This window comes from Sarcophilus harrisii, chromosome 1 (assembly GCF_902635505.1).
Source record: "Sarcophilus harrisii chromosome 1, mSarHar1.11, whole genome shotgun sequence".
NCBI classification, from domain to species: Eukaryota; Metazoa; Chordata; class Mammalia; order Dasyuromorphia; family Dasyuridae; genus Sarcophilus; species Sarcophilus harrisii.
The window spans coordinates 270829371-270846329 of NC_045426.1; the positions used below are offsets into that span (position 1 = coordinate 270829371).

At 41.1% G+C, this 16959-nt stretch overlaps 1 non-coding gene across 1 annotated transcript; it reads left to right on the forward strand.

The window, feature by feature from the left end:
• The first annotated feature begins 14505 nt into the window (after positions 1-14505).
• On the forward strand, positions 14506-14587 carry TRNAL-UAG. The gene has a single exon. It is a non-coding gene; the product is annotated as a tRNA-Leu (tRNA).
• Positions 14588-16959: the final 2372 nt, after the last annotated feature.

Consider the following 16959-nt stretch of genomic DNA (forward strand, 5'->3'; position numbering starts at 1 on the left):
TGCACGGCAGGTAGGCCCCCCAAACGTCTCGGAGCTGGGGGGGGGGGAGGTCGGGGCGCTCGCGCCGGCGAGCGAGGGGAGCACGAGGGCCGGGACGGAGCGTTCCCGGGAAGGCGCGAGCCCCGGAGCGGAGAGAAAGCCGCAGCGACCGAGCTGGAATCGAGAGCCCGAGCCGGCTGGTGCAGAGCTCCGGGGAGAGAGGGAGGTGTACTAGCGACACTGCCTGGCCGCGAGCCTGGTCCCGGAGCAGGAGCGTGGGCGGTACCGCGGGGAGGCTCGCCCGGGGAGGGAGCTGTCACATGCGCACGGACCCTCGGAGGGGATCGCCGCGGCGCCGCTCTTCTGCCTAGCTTCAGGAACCGCGGCCTCGGGATTGGCCGATCCTCCGGGGGCGGGGCCAACGGGTTCCGGGCGGAGCCATGCCGCTCACGCCCCCTCCCCCACCCCGAGCTAAAGCGACCCAATGTGCTCTGAATTCCCCGAGGCGCGGTTTCTTTCAACCCCTCAGGGTGCTCACGTTGCATTGTAAAAGCGGCCAGCGGTTCGCTTGTGTGGGGGCACTTTGAGTGAGAAGAAGAGGGAAAGATGGAAAGGGATGCAACTTGGGCTATTAAAAATGATCTCTTCAGCTACACCCAAAGAAAAAAAACACTGGGAAATCAGTGTAAACTGTGTGCATTTCTGTTTTTCTTCCCGGGTTACTTCTACCTTCTGAATCCAATTCTCCCTGTGCAACAAGAAAACTGTTTGGATCTGCACAGATACATTGTATCTAGGATATACTAGCACATATTCAACATGTATAGGACTGCTTGCCATCTAGGGGAGGGGGTGGAGGGTGGGAGGGAAAAATCGGAACAGAAGTGAGTGCAAGGGATAATGTTTAAAAAAAATTACCCAGGCATGGATTCTGTCAATAAAAAGTTACTATAATAAAATATATATATATATATATATATATATATATATAAATGAGCAAAAAAAAAAAAAAAAAAAAAAAAGATCGCTTCCAGGAACCTGTCCCAGGCACTCTGAAATTCCACTATTCCCTTCCTTATTTTATTTTATTTTTTTTATTTAATAGCCTTTTATTTACAGGTTATATGCATGGGTAACTTTACAGCATTAACAATTGCCAAACCTCTTGTTCCAATTTTTCACCTCTTACCCCCCCCCCACCCCCTCCCCCAGATGGCAGGATGACCAGTAGATGTTAAATGCATTAAAATATAAATTAGATAGACAATAAGTACACATGACCAAACCGTTATTTTGCTGTACAAAAAGAATCAGACTCTGAAATATTGTACAATTAGCTTGTGAAGGAAATCAAAAATGCACACCATTCCCTTCTTAGGAATTACAGGCTTTTTTCTGTTTTAATGCAACTCCCTCGCTTCTCCGCTCCGACTATCGACTTCCCCGGCTTGTTTTAAGTCCCAACTAAAATCTTGCTTTATCCAGGAAGCCTTCCCCAACTCCTAATTTCAGCGCTTTCCTTCTTTTAATCATTTCCTGTTTATCCTATTTATAGCTCGATTTATAAATATTTGCTTACTTGTTGTCTCCCCGATTAGACTGGAAGCTCCTGGAGGACAGAGACTATCTTTTGCCTCTTTTTTGTATCTAGTAACTGTTCCTGGCACATAGTAGGTGCTAAACGTTTACTAGATTGCATTAACAAATGCCCAGTGCCACTGGGGGAATCTGTGCCATGACTCATTATAAACAATTCTTTACTCAACCTTAATAAATTTGTGTCTTTGAATTCACTTAGGCCCTTTAGAGGTGGGCCCTGAAGATTAGGTCCCCTGATAAGGCTGTGAGTTATCTGATGTAAAAGTCTTAGAGCTAAAAACCTAAAGGCTATATTTGCTTTTCTGGGTTGTTTTTTGGTTGATGAATTTTTATACCTTTGATAAGACAACCTAGCCCCGGACAACTTTTCCAGGTTTATTGCACGCTACTTCCCTCTCAACACGGGATAGTTGAACCACCTCAAATATATTCTATCTGCCATTTATGAGCCTTTTGTACCAGGCGTCAATCCCCCACACTTGGAACGCTTTCCATCTGATAGCTGATGTTTTGTCATCCCTAGCTTCTTTTAAGAGTAAAATTAAGCATAGATCTAGAAAAAATAATAACAAAATTCACCCAGAAGAACAAAAGATCAAAAATTTCAAGAGAATTAATGGAAAAAATTGCAAATGAAAGTGGCCTAGTTGTGCCAGACCTAAAACTATATTACAAAATAGCGGTCATCAAAGCCATTTGGTACTGGCTAAGAAATAGACTAGTTAATCAGTGGAATAGTTAGGTTCACAGGACACAATAGTCAATGACCATAGTAATCTAGTGGTGGACAAATCCAAAGACTCCAGCTTTTGGGATAAAAACTCACTATTTGACAAAAACTGCTGGGAAAATTGGAAATTAGTATGGCAGAAACTAGGCATTGACCCACATCTAACACCATATACCAAGATAAGGTCAAAATGGGTTTATGATTTAAACATAAATAGTGATATTATAAGCAAAATAGAAGAACAAAGAATGGTTTACCTCTCAGATCTGTGAAGAAGGAAGGAATATGTGGCCAAAGAAGAACTGGAAATCATTATTGAACAAAGATAATTTTGATTATATTAAGAAGTTTTTGTACAAACAAAACTAATGCAGACAAGATTAGAAGGGAAGCAATAAACTGGGAAAATATTTTTACATTCAAAGGTTCTGATAAAGGCCTCATTTCCAAAACATATAGAGAACTGACTCTAATTTATAAGAATTCAAGCCATTCTCCAAATGATAAATGGTCAAAGGATATGAACAGACAATTTTCAGATGAAGAAATTAAAACCATTTCTAGTCATATGAAAAAGTGTTCTCAACCATTATTGATCAGAGAAATGCAAATTAAGACAACTCTGAGGTACCACTACACACTTGTCAGATTGGCTAAGATGACAGGAAAAAATAATGATGAATGTTGGAGGGGATGTGGGAAAACTGGGACACTGATTGTTTTCTGGAGAGCAATTTGGAACTATGTCTAAAGGGGTATTAAAATATGCATACCCTTTGATCCAGCAGCCTTTCTATTGGACTTTTATCTCAAAGAGATCTTAAAGGAGGGAAAGGGACCCACATGTGCAAAAATGTTTGTAGCAGCCTTTTTTGTAGTGGCTAGAAAGTGGAAACTGAATGGATGTTCATCAATTGGGGAATGGCTGAATAAGTTATAGTATATGAATGTTATGGAATATTATTATTCTATAAGAAACAAGCAGGAGGATGATTTGAGAGGCCTGGAAAGACTTACAGGAACTGATGCCCAGTGAAATGAGCAGAACCAGGAGATCATTGTAAACTACCACAACAAGATTATACAATGATCAATTCTGATGGACGCAGCTCTTTTCAGCAATAAGATGATTTGGGCCAGTTCCAATGATCTTGTGATGGAGAGAGCTATCTACACCCAGAGAGAGGACCATGGGAACTGGGTGTAGGTCACAACACAGCATTTTCACTTTTTGTTGTTTATTTGCATTTTATTTTCTTTCTCATTTTTTTCTTTTGGGTTTGATTTTTCTTGTGCAGAAAGATAATTGCATAAATATGTATGCATATATTGGATATAACATATATATTTACCATATTTAACATATATTAGATTACTTGTCATCTAGGGAATGGGGAGGGAGGGGGAGAGGAGAAAAATTGGAACACAAGGTTTTGCAAGGGTTAATGTTGAAAAATTATCCATGCAAAAGCTTTATCCATTATCCATGCAAAGCTTTAATTAAAAAAAAAAAAGAATAAAATTAAATGTAGCCTTTTACAAAAGGCCTTTCTGCATCTTACCAATTAGGACTTTGCCCCACTTTTTGTAAAGTTTGTAATTACCATATCTAACTGTTTTCCAATCAACAGAATAGAAATTTCTTGGAGTTTAGAATTAGGGGCTGTCTTTTTGTTTGTTTTGTTTTATCTCTGCACCTAGCACGATGCTTAGCAGTACTTTAATGCATTAGTGTTGAGTGAATGAATAGATTACACTTTGAAGAAAATGCTAATTTCTTCTGGCAGGATCATTACACTAGAGGGACAAAAGCTTAACTATGCTCACTATAGTATATGAAATCCTGATATATGGCCAATTCCAGATGTTTCCAAAAGCAAGACAGCAGGTGAGTGCCTAATGGTTTGGGATAGAAATCTTTAAATATCCATTACCCCACATATCCCCAAGCACCCTTTAGTTCTTGAAGGTTTGCTTCAAATGCTGGCAGAGGGGCTAATTTGGATTTATAAATCATTGTGTCTGAAGAGGGCTGATTGCCATGGAAGTGACAGAGAAGCTGCAGTCATGAGGTCATCAATGCCAACTCTGGACCCAAGTTAGTGTGGGTGAATTTTATACTAGTTGTATTAAGGAAGACACAGTGTTTCTGAAACCCATCTAGACTAAAGACATAAGACAACGATTCATTTCCCTTCTGTTCTTTCTCCCCCTTTCTTTTGGGTCAACTAGGTGGCACAATGAATTTGCAACGCAAAGTTTTGCAAAGGTGAATATTGAAAACTATCTTTGTAAGTATTTGGAAAAATAAAATGCTATTAAAAGTTTAAAAAAAAACTTTAAAAAAAGGAGAGACAAGACTAATGAAAATCTTGTCCTTTTGTTTGAAAAATCGTAATTTTTTTGTTACATCCATTTTGTTTTATAATGAATAGAGGAAAAGAGGAAAAAAGTTCTTTCGTTCCTACTGAATGGGGAGAGGTTACTGCCTATGTTCTATTTTCTTTTTAAAATTGTGACAAAATTTTGGTGCAGTTTACTATTATTTTTAAAAGTTACATTAATAAGTATTTAGGGCACAATAATTAGGGCACTAATAAGTATTAGGTGGCACAACGGATAGTGCTAGGTGGAAAGTCAGGAAAATTCATATTTTTGAGCTGAAATTTGGCCTCAGACATTTACTAGCTGTGAGAAACTAGACAATTAACCCTATTAATCTCAGTTTTCTCATCGCTAAAATGAGCCAGAGAATGAAATGGCAAGAAAAATCCAAATGGAGTTGTGAAAAGTCTGAAAGGACTGAAACAATAAAGCAAATATTCATTTTCCTTCCTAGCCATTTGGCCAGGAAAGAGAAGAGTAGGAATACCAAAACAAAATTATTGCATTAAATATGCATAGTTACAAAAAACAATTCCCCAAAGCACTAATAAATCAGGTCTCAAGAGTCTTAAATCTCTTTAGGTTTCTAGGGTAGCTATAACTCTAATGTATGTGCTCAGAGGTAGGCAAACTTTGGCCTGTGGACCAAATCCAGCCTCTGCACATTTTGCATGGTAAGCTAAGAATGGTTTTAAAAATAGTTTATTTAAACCTATAAAAATCGTTTTTAGCTCAGAGGCTAGACAAAAATAAACTGCTGGCCTTTGACCTCTCTGGCCATAATTTGATGATCCCTGCTATAGATTATGAACCCCAACCAGTATGTTTCCTGTTATGATTATCAAATATTCAGACAATTAGCTTTTAGAAACGAATATTTATTAAGGTGATAGAGTAAAAGTAGTCAGCACAAAATAGCTTTTCCCTGTACCAAAGACTGACATGTTTTCCCACCTGCATAATTGAAAATAAAACTCGGCTCAACCTTAGAGGGCTGATATGACAAAGGGATAAAAGCCCTTTTCCCCAAATTCTCAAAGAAAACCTAAAGAGAATTTCTCTCAAAGAGAATTTTCCACATCCAAATCAGATATAGAATAGTTTTTCTACTAAGTTCTTTGTAGAGTCATGAATCTGCTTTTCTTCATCAAATCTACTCTGTCCTTAGCTAAACATTTATTCCAGAAACATTGTTAAGACTCTGGGGGGAAAACCTTCAAATCCACTGATGAATTCATGAAATTTGTGAAGCTCTTCCAGCCAATGGAGTGGAGCCTAATGCCGCTGCTGTAGCCCAGGATTTGATTTCTTCCCAGCAGTTTAGTTGGGTCATTTTCTCCTCTCTCATGCTCTCAACTCTCTGATTCCACTCACTTAACACCTCCAGAGAGCAGGACTAAATCTCTTGGCCAATCAATCTTCCATTCCAAACAGACTTCTTCTCATGTCAGGGGAGGTAACCAGGACTGGTTCATCACAAGTGAACCATCAAGATGAGTTCTTGCCTGATAAAAGTATCAGGACTTAGCATCTTAGCTCCATGATAACTAGCATTTTATGCAGGCTTTGAGATTGACAAATGAAGTGCATTATATATATTATCTCATTTGATTCTTACAACAACTCTATTAGGTGGGATGTCTTGATTTCTTTATCTGAACCCTTACATGTTATTTTCTTAGTTCTGCTTTTTTTCACCTTACATCTATTTTTTTTATTATTATTATAGCTTTTTATTTACAAAATATATGCATGGGTAATTTTTCAGCATTGACAACTGCAAAACCTTTTGTCCCAACTTTTCTCTTCTTTCCCCCCACCTCTTCCCCCAGATGGCAGGTTGACCAATACATGTTAAATATATTAAACTACAAGTTAAATACAATATATGTATACACGTCCAAACAGTTATTTTGCTGTGCAAAAAGAATTGGACTTTGAAATTGTGTACAATTAGCCTGTGAAGAAAATCAAAAATGCAGGTGGACAAAAATAGAGGGATTGGGAATTCTATGTAATGGTTCTTAGTCATCTCCCAGAGTTCTTTTGCTGGGTGTAACTGGTTCAGTTCATTACTGCTATCTTGGAACTGATTTGGTTCATCTCATTGTTGAAGAAGGCCATGCCCATCAGAATTGGTCATCATATAGTGTTAAGATCGTATATTTTAAGATCAGCACGAGACAGGAATTCAGGTTAGGGGAAAATCGTCAGTCTTTATTCTCAGTGAAGAAGGATCGGAGGTGGAAGAGAATCGGCGATAGCAATGTGTGCAACTGAGTCAAGAAGCTAGCTCGACCAGCAGCCACACAACCAGCAGCTCGGAGTCTCGAACTCAGCCCAATCTCCCCCAGCTTGTCTTCTTCCCTCTCTGCCTCCACCCACCAAAATCGTCATTTCCTATACAACACATCAGGATTTGCAAGGAGAGTGGGCAGGGACCATTCTTAATCCAATCATGTATATTAATAGAGTATAGCCCAATTACTATCTAGCCTCATGTACTTGGGACCTCAGTGCATCAGCTCAAACCTCAGCCCATTACATTTCCCGCTTTCTTTTATTTTAGAACACCGGTGGTCATGCCATCCCTGACTCTTCAGGGAGGTCAGAGCCCCAAGGGAGGTGATCACAGCCTCCCTAGCTTCTCAGGGAAGGAGGTGAAAGCACTCGAAAGGAGGTGATCACAGCCTCCTGACTTCTCAGAAAAGGCGGTGAAAGCACTAAAAGGAGATGATCACGCTCCTACCTGACATCTCAGGAAGGGAGATGAAAAGCACCAAAGGGAAATGGAGGTTGCTAAGCGGGTTTCTGGGCTGAAGGGTCTTATTATGCACAAACCCATCAGCATGGGAGGTATTACACAAGCACATAGCAATAACGCAGAGGCTATTAGGGATGACCCTCCCCTCAGTCAGTGCAGGCTCAATGTGGTGTAACAAACATGAATTGTACACACAAGTAGCGGAATAGCAAACAATATAAATCAACATGGTGTTGGAAAAGATCACCAGAAGTCCTAGAAGGTGGGTATGTAAACAACAGTCACACATACACCTTCTTCAGCAGCCAAGAGATAGTCCAAAACCAATCTATTGTCCATTGTTTCACATGTCAGGGAATCCAATGATCCCCCTGAGTTTTTGAAGTCCTGAAAGTCTTTTTATGTGTTAGGGAATCCAATGATTCCAGCAGATTTTGAAGTGTTGTAACAGTCTTATCATTTCTCAGAGAATCCAGTGATTCCTGAGGGTTTTCAAGTCCTATGTCTCAGAGAATCCAATGATTCCTGAGAGTTTTCAAGTCCTATGTCTCAGAGAATCCAATGATTCCTGAGGGTTTTCAAGTCCTATGTCTCAGAGAATCCAATGATTCCTGAGAGTTTTCAAGTCCTATGTCTCAGAGAATCCAATGATTCCTGAGGGTTTTCAAGTCCTATGTCTCAGAGAATCCAATGATTCCTGAGAGTTTTCAAGTCCTATGTCTCAGAGAATCCAATGATTCCTGAGGGTTTTGAAATCCGACAATCTTTGATGTCCATGAGTCAAACGCCATAACTGCCACGCTCTTTCAATGGTGAGCACAATCAGCAACAGCACCACCCGATATTTCTTGGGTCTTCTCCTTTGTTTCAAAGGTCTGCTCCTCCTCTACGATCCAAGGGGAGATGCAGTTTAATATACCCACAAATCTCGCTATCTGTTCCCAAGTTATAAGTAACCCATGTATTTCTGTCAGCTTAATCATGCTTTCCATAGCACCACTCTTGGGTGGGGTTGGGGGGGGATGGAGAGTCTTTAGCTAGCATTTGTCCCATTTTAGCCAAAAAAAAAAATTACTGGTTTAGTTTTTAAGAAAATAAGTTCCTTATTTGTCTATTAACAATACTCACCCAAGTTCCTGGTCACCGGAGACTTCTTCAGTCCTTGGTTCCCACCGTTGGGCGCCAAATGTTAAGATCGTATATTTTAAGATCAGCACGAGACAGGAATTCAGGTTAGGGGAAAATCGTCAGTCTTTATTCTCAGTGAAGAAGGATCGGAGGTGGAAGAGAATCGGCGATAGCAATGTGTGCAACTGAGTCAAGAAGCTAGCTCGACCAGCAGCCACACAACCAGCAGCTCGGAGTCTCGAACTCAGCCCAATCTCCCCCAGCTTGTCTTCTTCCCTCTCTGCCTCCACCCACCAAAATCGTCATTTCCTATACAACACATCAGGACTTGCAAGGAGAGTGGGCAGGGACCATTCTTAATCCAATCATGTATATTAATAGAGTATAGCCCAATTACTATCTAGCCTCATGTACTTGGGACCTCAGTGCATCAGCTCAAACCTCAGCCCATTACAATATAGTATTGTTGTTGAAGTATATAATGATCTTCTGGTCCTGCTCATTTCACTCAGCATCAGTTCATGTAAGTCTCTCCTGGCCTTTCTGAAATCATCCTGCTGGTCATTTCTTATAGAATAATAGTAATATTCCATAATATTCATATACTACAATTTATTCAGCCATTCTCCAATTGATGGGCATCCACTCAGTTTCCAGTTTCTGGCCACTACAAAGAGGAATGCCACAAACATTCTTGCACATACAGGTCCCTTTCCCTTCTTTAAAATCTCTTTGGGATATAAGCCCAGTAGTAACACTGATGGATCAGAGGGTATGCACAGTTTGTTAACTTTTTGAACATAGTTCCAAACTACTCTCCAGAATGGCTGGATCTTACATCTATTTTTGTAAATCTTCCTGTTTCCCTGAATTCCTTTATTCATCATTTCTTAGAGTGTAATAATATTCCAAAGTTTGTTCAGACATTCCTCACTGATGGACACCAACTTTGTTCCCAGTGAAAAATTTGTATATATAAACCTTTCTTTGTCTTAAACCCCCCCCCCCCCAGTAGTACAATCAAAGGATATGGACAAGTTAATATCTTTTTTTTTTTTTTAGATAACTCTGAAATTTTTTAGAACAATTTATAGATCAACTAAAAATTTATTAGTCATATCACAAATCCTCAAAAATAGATATGATGGATAGAGGAGACACCTCAGAGTTCTTTGTGTTTCCTTCATTATTAATAACTTGAGTTATTTCTTCCATATGGCTGTTTATAGTTACAGGGTGAATTTTTTTTTTTTTTTTGCAAATGGTTCATTTTTTTTCACTAATCAAAAACTTTTCTTCTTTTTCTAGGAAATTCATTAAATAACATTTTCCTATTGTGTGTGAGGTATAAGCACAGAGGTGCTTTTATTAAAATGAAAAGTTGTCCAATGTGGGGAGTGCAATTCTAATTACTAAAGGGACTGAGGCTGGTGGATCTCTTGACTTTGGAAGTTTTGGTTAACTAAATTGACTAAGTATCTACATTAAGTCTAATATTAATATGATGAGCCCTTGGAGCAAAGGGCTACCAAGTTACTTTGGGAAGAAAGAATTAACCTGATTCAAAGATGATTATCTATGATGTGGGAAAATTGGAAAATTGGAGTTTTGAATGATCCAGCCTATCTGGAGAGCAATTTAGAACTATGTCCATAAGACTATAAAACTGTATATCCTTTTTGATCCTCAATACTATTACTAATTCTGTATCCTAAAGAAATAATAAAAAATGTGGGCCTTTTTCTATTTTTTATGATTTCTTTGTACAAAAGATTTATAGCAGCTTTTGTGTATTTGTGTGGTGGCAAAGAATTAGAAATTGAGAAATTGGGAAATTACTAAACAAGTTGTGGCATATGAATATAATGAAATAACCAGCAGATGGATTTCAAAAAAACCTGTAAAGACTTAAATGAACTGATGCTGAGTGAAATGAGCAGAACATTGTACATAGTAACACAAAACTGTGATGATCAACTATGATAGACTTAGCTTTTCTATTACATTGAAATACATTTATTGAAATGTTATGAAAAAAGTTTACATATTCCTGATTAAGATCCCCTGACTTCAGAGTAGATAATGTGTTTTTTTGAATTTTTTTATAAGTTTAATATTTGATATTTTAATTTTTCCCAATTACATGTAAAACAATTTTGTTTACATTTGTTTTTAAATCTTTGAGTTTTATTATCTCTCTCCTCTCAGAGACCACCAGGGGTTTCCAGACCACACTTTGAGAACCTCTGAGCTAGGTGATCCTGACAGTCCTTAGGGAAGCAACAAAATTTAATGGAAAGAATGTTGTAATTGGATTTAGAAGACCTGGAGTTAAGTACAAGTTGTGCTGTGTACCATGGGACAAGCCATTCTGCCTCTCTGAGGCTCAATTTCCTTCTCTGTAAAGGGAATTGAATGGATTTATATCCCCACATCAGAGAGTTAGATTTTGAGTTCCTTGAGGGCAGGAAAAAGTTTTTTGCCCTTCATATCTCCAAAGCTTAAAACAGTGCCTAACACATTGCAAGTACTTAGTAAATCTTCTATTGACTTAATCTAGCACAGTACTTGGCTTAATAAACTTTACAGATTGTGGAGTTTGGCTGAAACTGAAAACTTTCAAAGATCTCTAAGCTATTTTCCAAATCTAAAATTATGTGATTTTTTTTTCTTTCCCCTAATAGTTTGCCATCACCTTGTAGCTAGCTGGCCCTCACACACAGTAGGGATGAGAGGTAGTGAAGTAATTTTTATATTTGTAATTGTCTCATTTGTCATACCCTTGGGATAGCTTTAATTCTATCCCTTTCCAAGAGCCACACAGTGTTCAAATCTTCCTATAGACTCCCCAATACTATTTCTTTAATTCTGACCCATCCTACGTTGAGTAATAGGATTAGCCAATAGAGTGAATCTGTTCCTCATCCATCCCCCAACAGCCCTTGATCCATACCTGTCCAGGCTTGCCAGAATTTCAGCTACTGCAGATACAAATTGGACCCAAGAAATGAAGGGAAGGTATAGATGTTTTTCCTAGTACTTGAGATAATTAACTTACTCCCTTTTAAGGATGAAGAATCATTAGATATGCAGGTAGGAGTCAATCCCTTTTTCTGCTTTATGTCCCATGAACTCTAAATTCCAGATCTGGTCCCCATCCCAGACTGTTGGGAAGGCGTGTGCACAGCAGTACTCCTGAACCTTATCTAAAAAGTCTTAACTTTGATTTCCTCAGGAAGTTGTTTTTTAAAATTCAACTGTTTTCAGGTTTTGGTTTTTGGTTTTTTTAATTTAAAAATAATTCTCCCCCAATCATATATAAAAAATTTTAGTACTTAAAATTTTTTTAATTAAAGATTTTTATTCTCAAAATATATACATGGATAATTTTCAACATTCACCCTTACAAAATCATGTTCTAATTTTTTTCCCTCCCTTCCCTCTACCCATCCCTTGACAGCAAGTAGTAATCCAATACATCAAACATGTAGCACTTGTTTTTAAAATTTTTGAATTACAAATTCTTGTTTCTCCTGTTATCCCTTCTTCCTCCTCCCACTGAAAAAGTAAGTGATTTGACATATATTATATATGTGCAGACATATTGTACTTCTTACTTTTTGCTTGGGGCTGGGATAGATTGAAAATAATTTGTCTCTGAAGTCTCACCCTTGGAAAGTCATAAAATCTGACCTGTTTGTTGGTTATAAATACAGTAATACTACCCCTTTGATCCAGACACTTGTGGGCTTCAGAAATGTTGGTGAAGATAACTGTCCATTTTCTGGGTCAGATCTCCCTTTAGCTTTCTGTCCAAACAGCTCAGTGACCCTGTCCAGCAGTTTACCATGTTTCTTTCTCTGAAAGTTAGCAAGAAGTGGCATTTTTACTGCCAAGCATTCTTTTCAGAAAAGAATCCTTCTAGTAAAAAGAATACTAGTTTAGTTGGTAATAATCAGTGGTCTATTTGCTTTTTCTTTCATTTAAAAAAAAATTGGTTTCTCTGGAGTTTACAAATATGCACAGACAATTCCTACATTGTAGGTCTAATCTGGTGATGAGAAAATTATGTAGCTTAGCCTTCTGCAAATCAAAATGTACTAAACTGTGGGTAGAGAACCTGCTGAAGGTCTTCCTCCCAAAAAAGTAAAGTGGGGCTTTGGAATTTACCTGCTAGCCTGGGAGGGGCATGCCTGACTGTCAGATTTCTGAAGCCACCCCATCCTGGGAATAGAGAGACATTCTCCACCCTGTTTCCCCTTAGAGATGAACCGAAATAGGCAAGTCTTCACACGTACCAGACTAACTACTGACTGCTGAGCTTTAGGGCATTCAGATGTTGGTGCTTGAAAATTTCCTGATGCAAGCAAATTTAGTTCTAGTACATGATCAGAATAAAGATTGTCTGGGGAAAGGTCAGTCTCTTCTTTAAAGAAGAACCCCACTTTAAAACTGGGGTTCTCCAAATCAGTTCCAATGGAGCAGTAATGAACTGAACCAGCTACACCCAGCAAAGAACTCTGGGAGATGACTGAGTCGTTACATAGAATTCCCAATTTTTGCCCGCCTGCATTTTTGATTTCCTTCACAGGCTAATTGTACAATATTTCAGAGTCCGATTCTTTTTGTACAGCAAAATAACGGTTTGGACACGTATACATATATTGTATACTTTAATATATTTAACATGTATTGGTCAACCTGCCATCTGGGGGAACGGAAGGGGAAGGAGGGGAAAAATTGGAACTCAATGCTATAAAATTACTCATGCATCTATCTTGTAAATAAAAAGCTATTAAAAAAAACTGGGGTTCTCAAGCTGGAGAAAACTGGTTTATCTCATATTCCATCACTGTATTTAAAGACTGGTTTCCTTTGTAAGCCTGTTTCATCCTTTAGAAACAGTATTCTGATAGGGGGTGAACAAACTTCAGATTTCCTAAGGGGTCCGGGGCGCAAAAAAGATCGATAAAGAACACAGCGAATTAGTCTAGGTTTTGTTGGGAAACCCCGCTTTGAGGTGTCGGGGCTTCCATCTTTGCTCAGAGGCGGGCCTGAGCGCTTTACCCCACTTCCCGTGGGAGAGCCAGATGTGAAAGCTGTTAATGGGCGTCTCCCGCAAACAAGGCTGGGGAATCCCGTGGCGCCACGTGGAGACCGTGCGTGTGCGCGCGCGCGCGCGCGCATGTAAGCAGATGTGAGCTGGTCGGCCTGTGCAAGGCGGAGAGAGACGAGACCTTGGGGAGTCAAGGCCCGGAAATCCTCTCACACGGAAATCCCTCTCCTGGGTCTCTTTGGTAAGGAACGCTGCGGGAGGAGGGTCTACAGGGTGCGGGGGTCGTCCCACATTACGCCTTTCCTCCCGCCCTGGGAGGGGAGTGACGACACGTGGCTTCCCCGGCACGTGGCGGCATCTCTAGAGTTTTGGATGAGGGTTTTGGCGGTGCACAGAGCGCAGGCGCGAGCGAGGGAGGGGTCGCTGGAAGCCCTCTAGGATTTCGCCTCCCACGTGGCTCCTCCATCATTCGCGCCAGCAGTGAAGCAGCAGTGCCACCTGCTGGCCAAGGCAAAGTTAGTGTGCTCACGAAAGGATTAAAAAAAAAATGAACATTTGAGATTAAATCGATGTTTCCCCGTACGCACACTTTATAGTACTAATATGTCTTATTTAATTTTCTTTAGTGATTCGGGGCTATTATCCCTGTGGTTTCTACAGCAGTGGTTAAAAATTAACAGAGGTCACCGCTGTGAGCAAAATTGTTCACAGCCTCCGGGGACTTCTTCCGGGGTTCTTCCTTTGTGGTTCAGGGTAAAGAGAAAGCAACCCGGAATTCACGGACCTATGACTACCTGCTGGGGGGGGGCGTGGCTTGAACTTCGTCATCTTCATATAATTTCACAGCAGCGTTCTTAAGAGGGCGGTAGCGTGGCCGAGTGGTCTAAGGCGCTGGATTTAGGCTCCAGTCATTTCGATGGCGTGGGTTCGAATCCCACCGCTGCCAGAAGCCGAGATTTTTCGCCGGATTTTTGCGGAGAACGCAATCTCTTAACCCCCAATCTTGCGCACTTACTGTTTTCTGCTTGAGAGTGTTCCCCTCTTTGCCCTCTCTCCACGCCTGCGAACCCCGCAGCACGGAAATCTCTAACTCTTCCTTTGCAGGCTCACTTGTATGGGCTTGGGATCGGGTAAGGGATGACCGTAGGGCCGGGAGATGCAGGCATCGGGTCCCCAGACGCTGCTTTTTGGCCCCATCTTTTTTCTGTCGCTACGGTCAGAAAGGCTCCCGGACGCTGAGCGCGCCAGGACCGGGACCCAACCCCATCGATGACCTGTTAAATTGCGAGTGCGGGGAGCGCAGAGACAGGAAGCTAACAAAACAAACCTTAAAGGGACCTTAGTGGAGGAGACAAACTCCTGTCAGTCTCATAGGAAGTCTCGGGTGGAAATTCTATGGCTCGAACCCCAGTTTCCTCAGTGGCTCCTGGGAGCTGGCGCTAACGTTCTGCGCTCGCCCGAGCGCAACGACCGACATGCGGAGCGGCCCGTTAACAAGCGAGCCCGAATGAAGGGCTGGGATCACCAGAGCCTAAGAGACGGCGGGCGGAGCCGCGCCTCAGAAAGGTTATCCGGCAGCTTGGGGGGGAGGGGGGGGTGCTTCGAAGAGAGAAACGAAGCTGCGGGGCCGGCTTGCAGGCTGTTGCAATACTTGGGGCAAGATGTGCCGCCCAGCGCCAGCGACGCGTACGGTGGGAAAGTACAGCTGAGGGAGAGCGCGGAGGCAGGATTTGCACGCTTTGGCAACTGACTGAAATTGGGCGATGGGGACATTCAGAGATTACCATCTGGAGTGAAGGGAAAGAATTGTGGTGCACTCAGCAGAAATGGAGAAGTTTGAGGAAGGAGTGATTCCCTGGGGAAAATGAGCTCCGTTTTAATGTGTTGAGATGCCAGTGGGACATGTAGGTGCGTGTGCCTACAGTGAAGCAGGATTGGGACTAAGGAAGGTTAGAGCTGGATATATAGAATTGGGAGTTATTTGAATAGGGACTATAATTTAATGAAAAAAAATGACTGATGAGGTCATTAAGGAATTGCTTAGAGGGAGGAAAAGAGCAGAGAGTCTAGGTCTGGAGGGTATCCCTTAGAGGGCAGGACATGATGATTATGGAAGTATACTGAAGGTTTCTTCTTTTCTCTAAGCTACAAATAAAAAAATGTCAGGAGAGTGCTTTAGTAGTTTTTCCTTAACTGTCTACCAACTGCAGCTCCCAGGGCAGGGAAGTCAACCTGAGTGAAGCAAAGAGAGACAGAGAGAGACAGAGACACACACAGAGAGATTGAGAGAGACAGAGAGAGAGAGACAGAGAGACACACAGAGAGAGACAGAGACACACACAGAGAGATTGAGAGAGACAGAGAGAGAGACAGAGAGACACAGAGAGAGACAGAGACACACACAGAGACAGAGAGACACACAGAGACACAGAGAGATTGAGAGACACAAAGAGAGACAGACAGAGACACAGAGAGATTGAGAGAGACAGAGACAGAGAGACACACAGAGAAAGACAGAGAGAGAGACAGAGACACACAGAGAGATTGAGAGACAGAGACAGAGACACAGAGAGAGACAGAGACACAGAGACACACAGAGAGAGATAGAAACACACACAGAGAGATTGAGAGAGACAGAGACAGAGAGACACACACACACAGAGAGGTGCTGTATGTGCCAGACAAGTTAAACTATTACCACCACCTTGACCATGATCTCCTCTCACACCGTCTTGGAGACAACCCAGGACCCTGAACCCAAAAGCCTTGGGAAGAACTGCTACCAGCCTAGTTATCGTCATCCTAGGAAGATGTTGTGGAGATGTCCTTGGCAAGTGCTCCTGCAGATATTACAGGCTCAGCCACCGAAGACACAGAAAAGAAAGTTCTCCTCACCAGAGTCCTTGGCGTTGTTAAGTATTTCAACATCAGAAACTGGAAATAACCTTATTTGCTTTGCTGCTGTCCGCTAGGGACTATGGGACCTTTTTATTTGATTTGCAGCTGATGTGCAACTTCCACAAATATTGGCTCTCTGATTAGAGCATGAGCTTCTTGAGAGTTTGTATATCTCCTTACTTTTCTATTTGTATTCCCAGGGCTTTATACATAATAAACCTTAATGCCTCATTTATTCAACTATCAGTTCCTAAGCAATATCCTGCTTTGAAATCCTTTTTATATCATTCTTACCAAACTACTTAATATGGAAGGTAAATAACACTGGAGTCAGGATGACCTGACTTCAAATCCACCCTTAGACACTAACTATGTGACCCAAAGCAAGTAAGTCATTTAGCCAGATTGCCCCAGTTTCTT